Here is a 9,806-nt window from a genome sequence, read left to right on the forward strand (position 1 = left end):
TTTGGAGCACTCGCTTGTTCCATTGCGAGCACTCCATACATGCATGCATGGAGTACTCGCAATTTTTGTAGGGAATATAAATTATAATGATGGTATATCACGCTTGAAAATGCACGTGCAACACATTTGTTAAGACTTAATTTACTTTTCATATTTGTTTGTCGAAAGTGATTTATATTTTGCTCTGTAAGGCAAGATGCACACAAAGCGTAGCTTCATAGACGCGTACAAGATGACATATAGCTACGATTTCTCTACGCCTCAAGATCTGCACACGAAGCTACTTTGGAGCGTCGCTGCAAAAAGCAAACAATTATTGAAAAAAATAAGAAATTAAATTTCTTCAGGTATATGCGTCCCCGAAACCAAAGGAAAATAGGTATTAAAAGTTGTTTGCATCCCCGTGCCTTTGTAAATTATAAAAGGCAACTTTACACCACCGCGGACTAGAGAAAAAAGTGATTTCTTGTTTCCAACACGTTTTAGCCTTTTAATCGCTTCAACAATAACAAGCATTTATGGTGTTGAATACTCTTTTTCGCTTTGGTAATATACCTTTCACGCACTTTTATTAACTAAAATAATATTTTCTAACAAATTACACAAATTTGCATACAAAAAAATGTAAACAAACATCTTGTTCTTCCTGTAGGACTGGACCATATACTCCAGCTCCGCATTACATCAGAGTAATCCATGGAGTACCCACAGTCCAAAAAACATCGTATAGTGATTACAAACGTTAAAAACGAGCAATGATCGGCTTACAATATGTTAGTGTAGAAACATGAGTTGGTCCATTGCTGCATTACAGTGGAGTATAATGGTAAGTACTACAGTATGACACAAGTGGACCACATGATCCAACGATTTTTGCAGGGATGTTCGTAAATAAACCTTATGTTTAATAATGTTTAATATAGTCTGTAAGGTTCTTGTAAATCATAGACTGAATAAAGAAATATGAATCATGAGTTGGTCCATTGCTGCATTACAGTGGTGTATAATGGTAAGTACTGCAGTGGACCACATGATCCAACAATTTTTGCAAGGTAATCTACCGATTTTTAAAATTGTGGTCGTTTTAGAAAAGTAAGAAAATAAAGATGTCATTACGGTATGGAAAAGCAGTAAAGGATTGTGGGGTTTAAAAATATGCACGCCTGAGACATGAAATATGATTTCAATCCTTGCGCAACCCTAAATCTTGTTTGATGTACAAATGACTTTGTACATATATATTAGTTTTGGGGCTACTTGCATAGGGGAGATGTAGAATCCAATAAGTTTTTTTTTCGTCTATACAACTAAGGGCCACCCTAATGAACATATATATAGGTATGTATTTTTATATGCACTTATATATATATATCAACAAACATGTTGTCCTTGAACATACAAAACCGCGTAGAAATATTTTCTGAAAGTCATAAGATCAGGGCCCATCTTACGTTTTACGAACAGTGATCGAAACTCATTTTTTCAAACACAATAGTTCTGAAATGGTGAAACGGATTTATGACATATGTATGTACATATATGAAAAAGCGACAAATAGTACTTCTTAGATCCATAACTATTTAAAAAAAAAATAGTTTGACAGTAGTTACACAGTTATCAAAATGGTTTTCAGTCACTGATCTTAATAGCGAAACTTTATAAACACGCGTAGATGTGTGCGTGCATAGGCGTTTCTAAACGTTTTCGACCACCTCCATATTACACATTTACGTACGTTTGACATGTCGCGTTTGTAAATTTTTAATAAGCAAATAACCGATGTAAGCATATTTGCATAACAAATAAATATTCACAAAAATACTTACAAAGACGCAAAAATTCACCGCAAATTAATTATGTATACTTAAAAGAAGTAAGTAACAAGACGTTGCTATTAAAAACAGCTTGAAGCTGGCTGCTATACGCATGTAAACGGATGAAAGTAGAAAAAATTTAACTTTGATGTGTTCGAACGCTTTTTCGGACTTGACTTCCAATTTTCATGCGTTTACGTGCATGGCTATGGAGTCAATGCCGTTAAAATATATGTATTTAACTCAACTGTCAAAAGCACGCATACGTCTACACGTGCTATGGAGTTTCATTTCAAAACGTAATACGGGCCCAAACTCTAACAAATGTTTAGTTTTCAATCAAATTGTTATTTTTTCATGATTTTTGCTTGTTACATTTGATGTAGAATGAATTCCTTTTCCGAGAATCCAAAATTTTTTTTTAGTTTTATTGTGAAACTCGATTGTAGGACTTACGCGCTTTACATAATGTTTGATATATTCCTTTGCACTTAAACGATGATATGATGGTTTATACAATGTTTAGTGTAAATTTTAATATATTCTTAAAAGCATGATTATAGCATTTCCAGAGTTTCAATACTGCGCAAACTCTATGGGTCACATCATCGCAAATATGACGAGGTGAGAGCCGAATTTTAATGTGTGTACGGGTACCATCTATACAATGTATTGTATGTGAGTATTTATACACATTATCACGGTCGCCCAGGAGACTGTCACATGGTCTGCTCCAATTTTGTTCTGTGCTTAGCATTCTAAAAATAATTTATTTTATAATATACGTAGAAATTCATCTTTTCTTGTCATACCTATAGCATTACGAAACACTTTTTGTTAATTTCGCTTCATTTTCAAATATTTATGTATTAACATTTGCATATCTACATATAATAATTCCGAGGGATTTCCATTATGCATATGAATGCAATGTTATGCGATTGAAGGATTCAAAATATGAGTTACTACATTTGTACACTTTGCACTGTTTTTTTTTTTTTTTGTTTGTTTTTTTTTGTTTTTTTGTATGAAATCACATGGAGCGAGGAGCGAGTATAACAATCACCTCTAAATATAATAATTTTCAATAATTTTAGATAGTTTCATAACTCGGAAAACAAATAAGAAAATGTTCTTTATTTGCTGTTGTTTAATTGCGGAATATCACTAAGAAATATTGTTGGGAAAATTACATTACTTCGTTAAATTGCACATGGAATCGACAATAAATTATTATTATTAATTTTAATAACTTACACAAATTTTTTACACGGCGTCAATTTTTATAAATTAAAAAGTTTTCTTGTTGCGAAACAATGTTTAGCCTAGCCGAAAATAAGAGCTAAGGAAAGATCGCGCTTTTGAAACGATCGACGGCAACTGAATAAAATGAGAACAAACGACTCATGAGAGTGCCTTTCCAAACTACAAAAATCTTTGATTTTGGCAAAATTCCCAAATAGACAGACTCTCTATCACCCGGGAAAATACTTTTGGCACGTAAATTTTTCTAAACAATCTCATTTCAAATATGATATTTATCACAAAAAATTTTTATGCTATATTCATATACATATTTACATATATGTATTTACATAATCGAGTACATATATATAAACATATTTTGGGCATTTTCAATATAACAGTGTCTTATATTCGATTTTTTCATTGCTAATTATTAATTTATTGATAATACAGTACATACAAAACTATAAATATTATTACTTAACATATTTTAATTGAAAATAACTACATCCTTATGTATAAATTACTTACATATCTCATTTTCACCTGCGTTTATTATATTCATGCAGGGCCGGATTAACAAGTAGGCAGAATAGGCAGTTGCCTGGGGGCCCCGAAAAATGAAAAGGACTTCTAAGTTTTTCTTACAAACATAAAATTCTAGAGAGTTTAAGAAAAATATAATAAGAACTGAAGATAAATTTTACTCAAATAAATAAAACTCAATTGACCGCATGCATAAGGCGACGACCGACGAACTAGACAAGGTTCCTAAAAATGACATTTCCGCCTCATTTGACAAATTGTATGAGCGTGCAAAAGAGTTTATCGAAGTGAAAGGAAATTATATTGAATAATAAAAAAGAATTATCTCAAAATGTACACTGGTTGTTTTTATTTTGAAAAATTTCGATTATTTTTGGAACAGAGGGTGTAGAAGCCTTCAAGCGGAAATTTCAACTAGAATGATGATTGAGTGAATGATTAATGATGGATGAAAAATAAATGAATGTATTGTAACGAATTTGGGGATTTCGTGATATTTTTTGTACGGATCGTTAGAAAAGAGTTTAGTTGCAATCCGTGAAAAGTTCAATGATTTCGAGGAAAAAACAAAACAATTATTACGTGGTGTAGGTTATACAGAAATCGTAAAATGTACTCGTCGGTGAAAAAAACAACCCAATGACGGAAATGCTCCAGAAGTAGAATTTTCGCCTCGCAATGATTTTAGGACAAAAGGTTTTCTCGAAATCATCGACAATCCTCACAGTGAAATCAAACGACCTGCGAAAGTATATTATATGGAAGTTTCAGAGAGATTTGCGTTTCTCATCAACTTTTCTCTAAGTGATGCAGACCTCCACGAAGCTATAAATAACTAAGTTCGTTTTTATTCTAGAGATTCGAAAGAATTTTGTCTTTGAAATGAAACAATTCCAAAATTACGTGAACTCCAGATACAGTGATGCACAAAAGACGCATAGTCATTTGTATAAGATACTAATGGAAGATCAATTAGCCAATGTATTTCTTAACACAGAAATAGATCTTCGGATTTTTTAACATTAATGATCACAATTTGTTCTGCCGAAGAATCCTTCTCGCAATTAAAAAGAATCAAAGCTGCTGAGAGAACTTTGCATTGAGTCAGATTTATTGAACAAAATCGATATTTATGATATAATTGATGAATTTGCCGAAAACAAATGGAGAAAACGACGTGTTTAAAACGTAGATAGTAATTTTATTACGTTGTGACAATAAAATTTGTATGAAAGATATAATTTTGTAATTTTTAATCGAAAAAAGAAGGGAACCGACGTGAAAAAAGGGCCCCCAAATTGATGGTTGCCTAGGGCCCCGTTGAGGGTTAATTCGGCCCTGTATTCATGGTTTTTTTTTCTAATGACGTGTTAAGCGTGGCAAAAAAAAAAAATATATATATATATATATGTGCCAATGCCAAATAGGGTCCACCATGAACCGAAAATCAAAAATGGTCAGACTTTATTTTACACTTGGGAATAAAGTTCAAATATGTGTATGATGTGGAACTAAAATAGTTTATTGTTTCCCCTCATCCTGAACAGAGAAACATTATTGCAAATATAGGCTTCATCGGAATTTCGCTGTTGTTCACGCCAGATCTTTATATTTGCTTTTATATTAATTGCAAGGCTAATCTATACAACTGAATTCGCATTGTATAATTGTTTCTGGATTTTTATTAAGCATTAAAAAAGTATAATAAACTTTGGAAAACGGAGTCTTAATAAATTGACCCTACCCTTATTCTTATGTAAAATATTTTCTGTAAACTCTTTCCATTATTACATGCATATGTAGGGAAGTCGTGGTATTTAAAGTTATTAAAATCTTAAAGCTTAGTTTTGCACTACGAATTAAAATCCGTCTTTGCCATCAAGAGTTTGAAGAAACTTTTTTTAGTTATATAAGTTATTTTAATCAAGGCGAACATTGGTTTTTGGGATTTTGAAAAAATATGCGGAATCACTGGATTGTGCACAAATCGATAAAAAATAAACCCGATATTCACATTTTAAGAAAACACCCAAGAAAAATCTCGTATATATTTGTGTGCGTAAAAAATAGTAGCAGCCAAGTAATTTTGACATTTCCTTTATCTCTCTGTTCCTAGAAGCGGCGTCCGTTCGCTGCATGACACTGAAGTCAGATTCAGCAACGTATTAAAGGGGGAACTGAAAATGGATTTTAGTTCAAAGGAATACACTAAATAAGAGAAGAACCCTTGTGCTCAGATAGAATTGCTTATTGCACTCAAAAAACTTATATATGCAGTTATATTTATTCTTGGTACTTAACCGTCTGTGTTCTTATTGGGTCGCTGCTCAAGAAATAATAACACGCACATATCGCACATCTCATATCAAAAGGAAGTTAACTCAAAAATCTGAAATTTTGAAGGTATATGTACCACCGGGCTTCCCAATTCAATAGCTACCGAACTGTGTACTCGATTTATTAATAACTCCATTAATCAGCGAGAAAATGCTTTGTAAAAAATAAAAATTGCATTGGTGCATATGGGGGCAGTTTTCCGCATTTCCTGAACAGTGCGATTTTTTAGTTGATCGCTGTTTTGATCTAGGCGAGCGATATAATTCTTGGCGAAATCAGGGGCTGTTGTGGGCGTGGTTATAGTCGAATTTCGTTCATTTTAAATAGCGATCTGAGATGAGTGCCCAGGAACCTACATACCAAATTTCATTAAGATATCTCAAAATTTACTCAAGTTAGCGTGTTTACGGAGAGACGGACGGACGGACGGACATGGCTAAATGAATTTCTTTTTTCGCCTTATGGGAAGAAAGTTAATATACTCTGTGATTTCTGTTCAGCTTTGTATAAAAAGTGTATATATATTAGTGTACAAGAATTTACAAACAATATTAATACTTTTTAACACAAAATTTAGTTTTCATTCAATTGCGCATCTTTCTTTTTTGACACTATAACCGTGTCGGCCAGAATCACGGTAACGATTTTCGGTTACAAAATATTCCGATAACAAATTTACCGGTAACGTTCGGAATAAGGCCGTATATTTATTGTATGTTTTCAATTACAGTGTTAATCTCGATTCAAATATCAACAGTTCTAGTGGGATGTCGTGGCGTATGAGTAACCTTATGCCACGTCATGATAAGGGAGGCAAGTTGTTATAAAATGGGTAAATTATTGTTCCCTCTGTTAAAATGAAGTTCAATGAACATAACCACCTTAAAAATTACGATATGGTATTTATTCAAGTAAAGTAATTTGTACTTAATGAAAGCAATTTTGATACATTTTTTTTGGGAATATGCTAATTGACACATGTTCAAAATAAGAGATATAACAATCTATTAAAAATATTCACTAAAATATATGTTAATGAAAATTTAACCACCCTACTGTATATTTTGTTAGTGTATTGTAAAAATATACTACACCAGTTTGCAAATGAAATAATGCTGGACCATTTGCATAAAATCCAAAACTCGCATTTTAACTACCTTGTTGTTTTAGTACATTGTAAAAATATATTACACCAGTTAGTGTATTGTAAAAATATACTACACCAGTTTGCACATGCAATGATGCTGGACCATTTGCATAAAATCCAAAACTCGCATTATAACTACCTTGTTTTAGTATTTAAAACTTTTTTAATGCATAACATATATCACATAGAATTTTTTCAATGTATACTATATTTACAAAATCCGTTTTCCTTAAATTGGCCAAAAATGGCGAAATAAATTATAGACAGATGTTAAATTTTTGAATATAAAAAATAAAATTGAAGGCAATAAGGGAACATCAATTGTATTTTTAGGTTTCCCACTACCTGTGACAAAAAGGGAAAATGTAAAATTTCTGCGAAATTATTAATACGTTATATTTTTCTGTGTCAGTTCTCATATGTGTATGTACAAATATATATTGGGGTACTAATTTGAACTTTAAACGGACTCGTAAATCCCTCTAAAATCGTAGACCTTGGGTCGTATAGTCACTTACGATCACGGATCGAATATTTTTGTTACTCAAACGATAACATGAGACTGTGAAACTATTTTGAAAAATAATAATAAATTTATAATTTGCTAAGTACGCATTGTGACTGATTCACATATTTCTGAAATCCCATTAATCATTTCCGCGCTATTGAGAATTAAAAAATGACATTCAATTATTGACACGATACGGTTTCAATAAAACGTCGCACGGTGGGGTATTTGATCAATCTAGCTGGCCAAAACTTCATTGTTATGAAAGGAAAAGGAAAGGAAATATTTGACAGTAAATTCACGATGCTCCGCGCATAATTACTATGGATCGAGCCACCGGTTTCGGAGAGACCCGGAGTCATTTTTTTGGCATTACATGAGATATGTAGGTCAATATGGGTACCAAACGAAAGGTATTTTACTTCGCATTTCTATTGATGCTTTTAAGTAGGGTTACCACTTAGGGTTGCCACCTCACCTTTTTTATATTTCTTTGCATAACCACTACCAATCGGCTTAACCGATTTGAATAAAATTTGGTACATCGATATAGTATTACATTTTAAGACTTTTCACCTAGGTGTTGCCACTGAGGATGTTTTCACAAGATTACCACCTTTTGCAAATAGAGGTCTCAGTCTCTTACAAAATTGATCACCGATCAAAAAATCGTGGGTATGCGCAGCCGTTTTTGTTATTAAACTTTGAAACAAACGCAAGCTTATGCATTGCTAAAAAATTACTGACATGATATGCCATGAAAAAAGATATGTATGTCTGTTCGTTTGCAAGGTTTTTAAAAAAATTAATATTGAAAAAGTAGTAGTATTACAAGTAGGATAAATCAGTTAAAACATACGGTATAAAAAATCTAACATATGAATTAAAAACACATTTACCTGTCCTAAAAGAAAATGTAACTAGATTTGATTAAGTGAACAAGTATTTAGGTTATAAGGGTATATTGCTTTTTAATCCAAAAATACATCGAACTGCACACAATTTTTGTACAACTTTAGATGTACGCGGTTAGCTCCGTTGACGTTGCAGATGGGTTTTGGGGTATGTATACTATTCAGAGGATATCTAGGAACGCCAGGGATTATATTAAAAGAAAATTGGAATATTTTGAAAAAACGACTTTTGGCCAGCTAGATTGATCAAATACCCCACCGTGCGTCGTTTGCGTGACGTACTATGGAAAACTCTGTTCAACTCTAAACTGATACTTAAGGGCCCATTACTCATATTTAGCATAGACTTGACTGGACTTGAGAACTGTCACTTATTCTGTTAAATGAACATTGCATGTTACTGATTACTCAAAACTTAAACACTTAACTTGACTTAGAAGTCTGTTGAGTTTTGATTTTCTATGTAAGGTCTAAGTGACGTTTACATTTTGAGATGGCATTTGTTTGTTTCCATTTCATTTTGACATTTTGTCATACAAATTAACATTTATCTTTATATTATTTATTAATTTTTGCACTCATAAATTAATTGTAGTACTCAAAATTAACTTTGTTTAAAAACCACCACTTTTTGTAGCAAATATTTCACAATAAAATTACAGCTGATTATGATGGAAGATTGAATGCGCTAAGTGGAGTATAATTGTGGCTAAGTTGCCAAGTTTACGCCAAGTGAAGTCAAGTCTATGCTAAGTATCAGTAATGGGCCCTAAAGTTGCGTGATTCTAAATCCTTTTTGATTTCAAATCCACCTTTAAAACGGGAATCAAATTAATATGTGCTTTTATACCTCAGACAAATCAAAAATAAATTTTATTTTTGATTTAATTTTTCAGCCCAATCAAAGATACTTTTTATATGTGGACTCAGTTTTTCATTGGCTCATCGACACAATAATTGGGTGTGGACAAACTAATTGCAAAAATGCTAATTGAAACGAAATTTATTTTTAGGTTCCTGATTCCATCCTATCAAAAACACGCAACCCTGAGCCCGAATCTTGTTTTACGATCACTTATCGAAAAACAGTTTTACTCAAACAATAAATATGAATACGTCAAATCGTAAGTAAAAATAATACTAAGTTATGGATCTTATGAGGGCGAGTTCTGACTTGTTCACATGTGTCTTTAAACAGATAAACAAATTTTAGAGCTTATGTGATTTAAAAAATTGATTTCGATCACGAATCGTATAACACGATTCGGACCCTGAATTAATTTAAGAAGGATTTG

General features: G+C 32.3%; 1 protein-coding gene and 1 long non-coding RNA gene across 5 annotated transcripts in view; one reads left to right on the forward strand and one right to left on the reverse strand.

The window, feature by feature from the left end:
• SERCA (ATPase sarcoplasmic/endoplasmic reticulum Ca2+ transporting SERCA) overlaps positions 1–3,229 on the reverse strand; it is a 36,184-nt gene extending 32,955 nt beyond the window's left edge. For 3 of the 4 annotated variants that reach the window (XM_067770781.1, XM_067770782.1, XM_067770777.1), the window contains exon 1: positions 3,072–3,229. The gene's annotated coding sequence lies outside the window, so the exon portion shown is untranslated. Of the gene's footprint in view, positions 1–2,270; positions 2,421–3,071 lie in introns of those variants that run through there. The other variant, XM_067770778.1, reaches the window with a different exon arrangement.
• Positions 97–9,658, forward strand: LOC137243275 (uncharacterized). The gene is made up of 3 exons (XR_010950485.1): positions 97–546; positions 653–826; positions 9,408–9,658. It is a non-coding gene; the product is annotated as an uncharacterized lncRNA (long non-coding RNA).
• Positions 9,659–9,806: the final 148 nt, after the last annotated feature.

The sequence above is a fragment of the Eurosta solidaginis genome, chromosome 3 (genome assembly GCF_040869045.1).
Source record: "Eurosta solidaginis isolate ZX-2024a chromosome 3, ASM4086904v1, whole genome shotgun sequence".
Classification (NCBI taxonomy): Eukaryota; Metazoa; Arthropoda; class Insecta; order Diptera; family Tephritidae; genus Eurosta; species Eurosta solidaginis.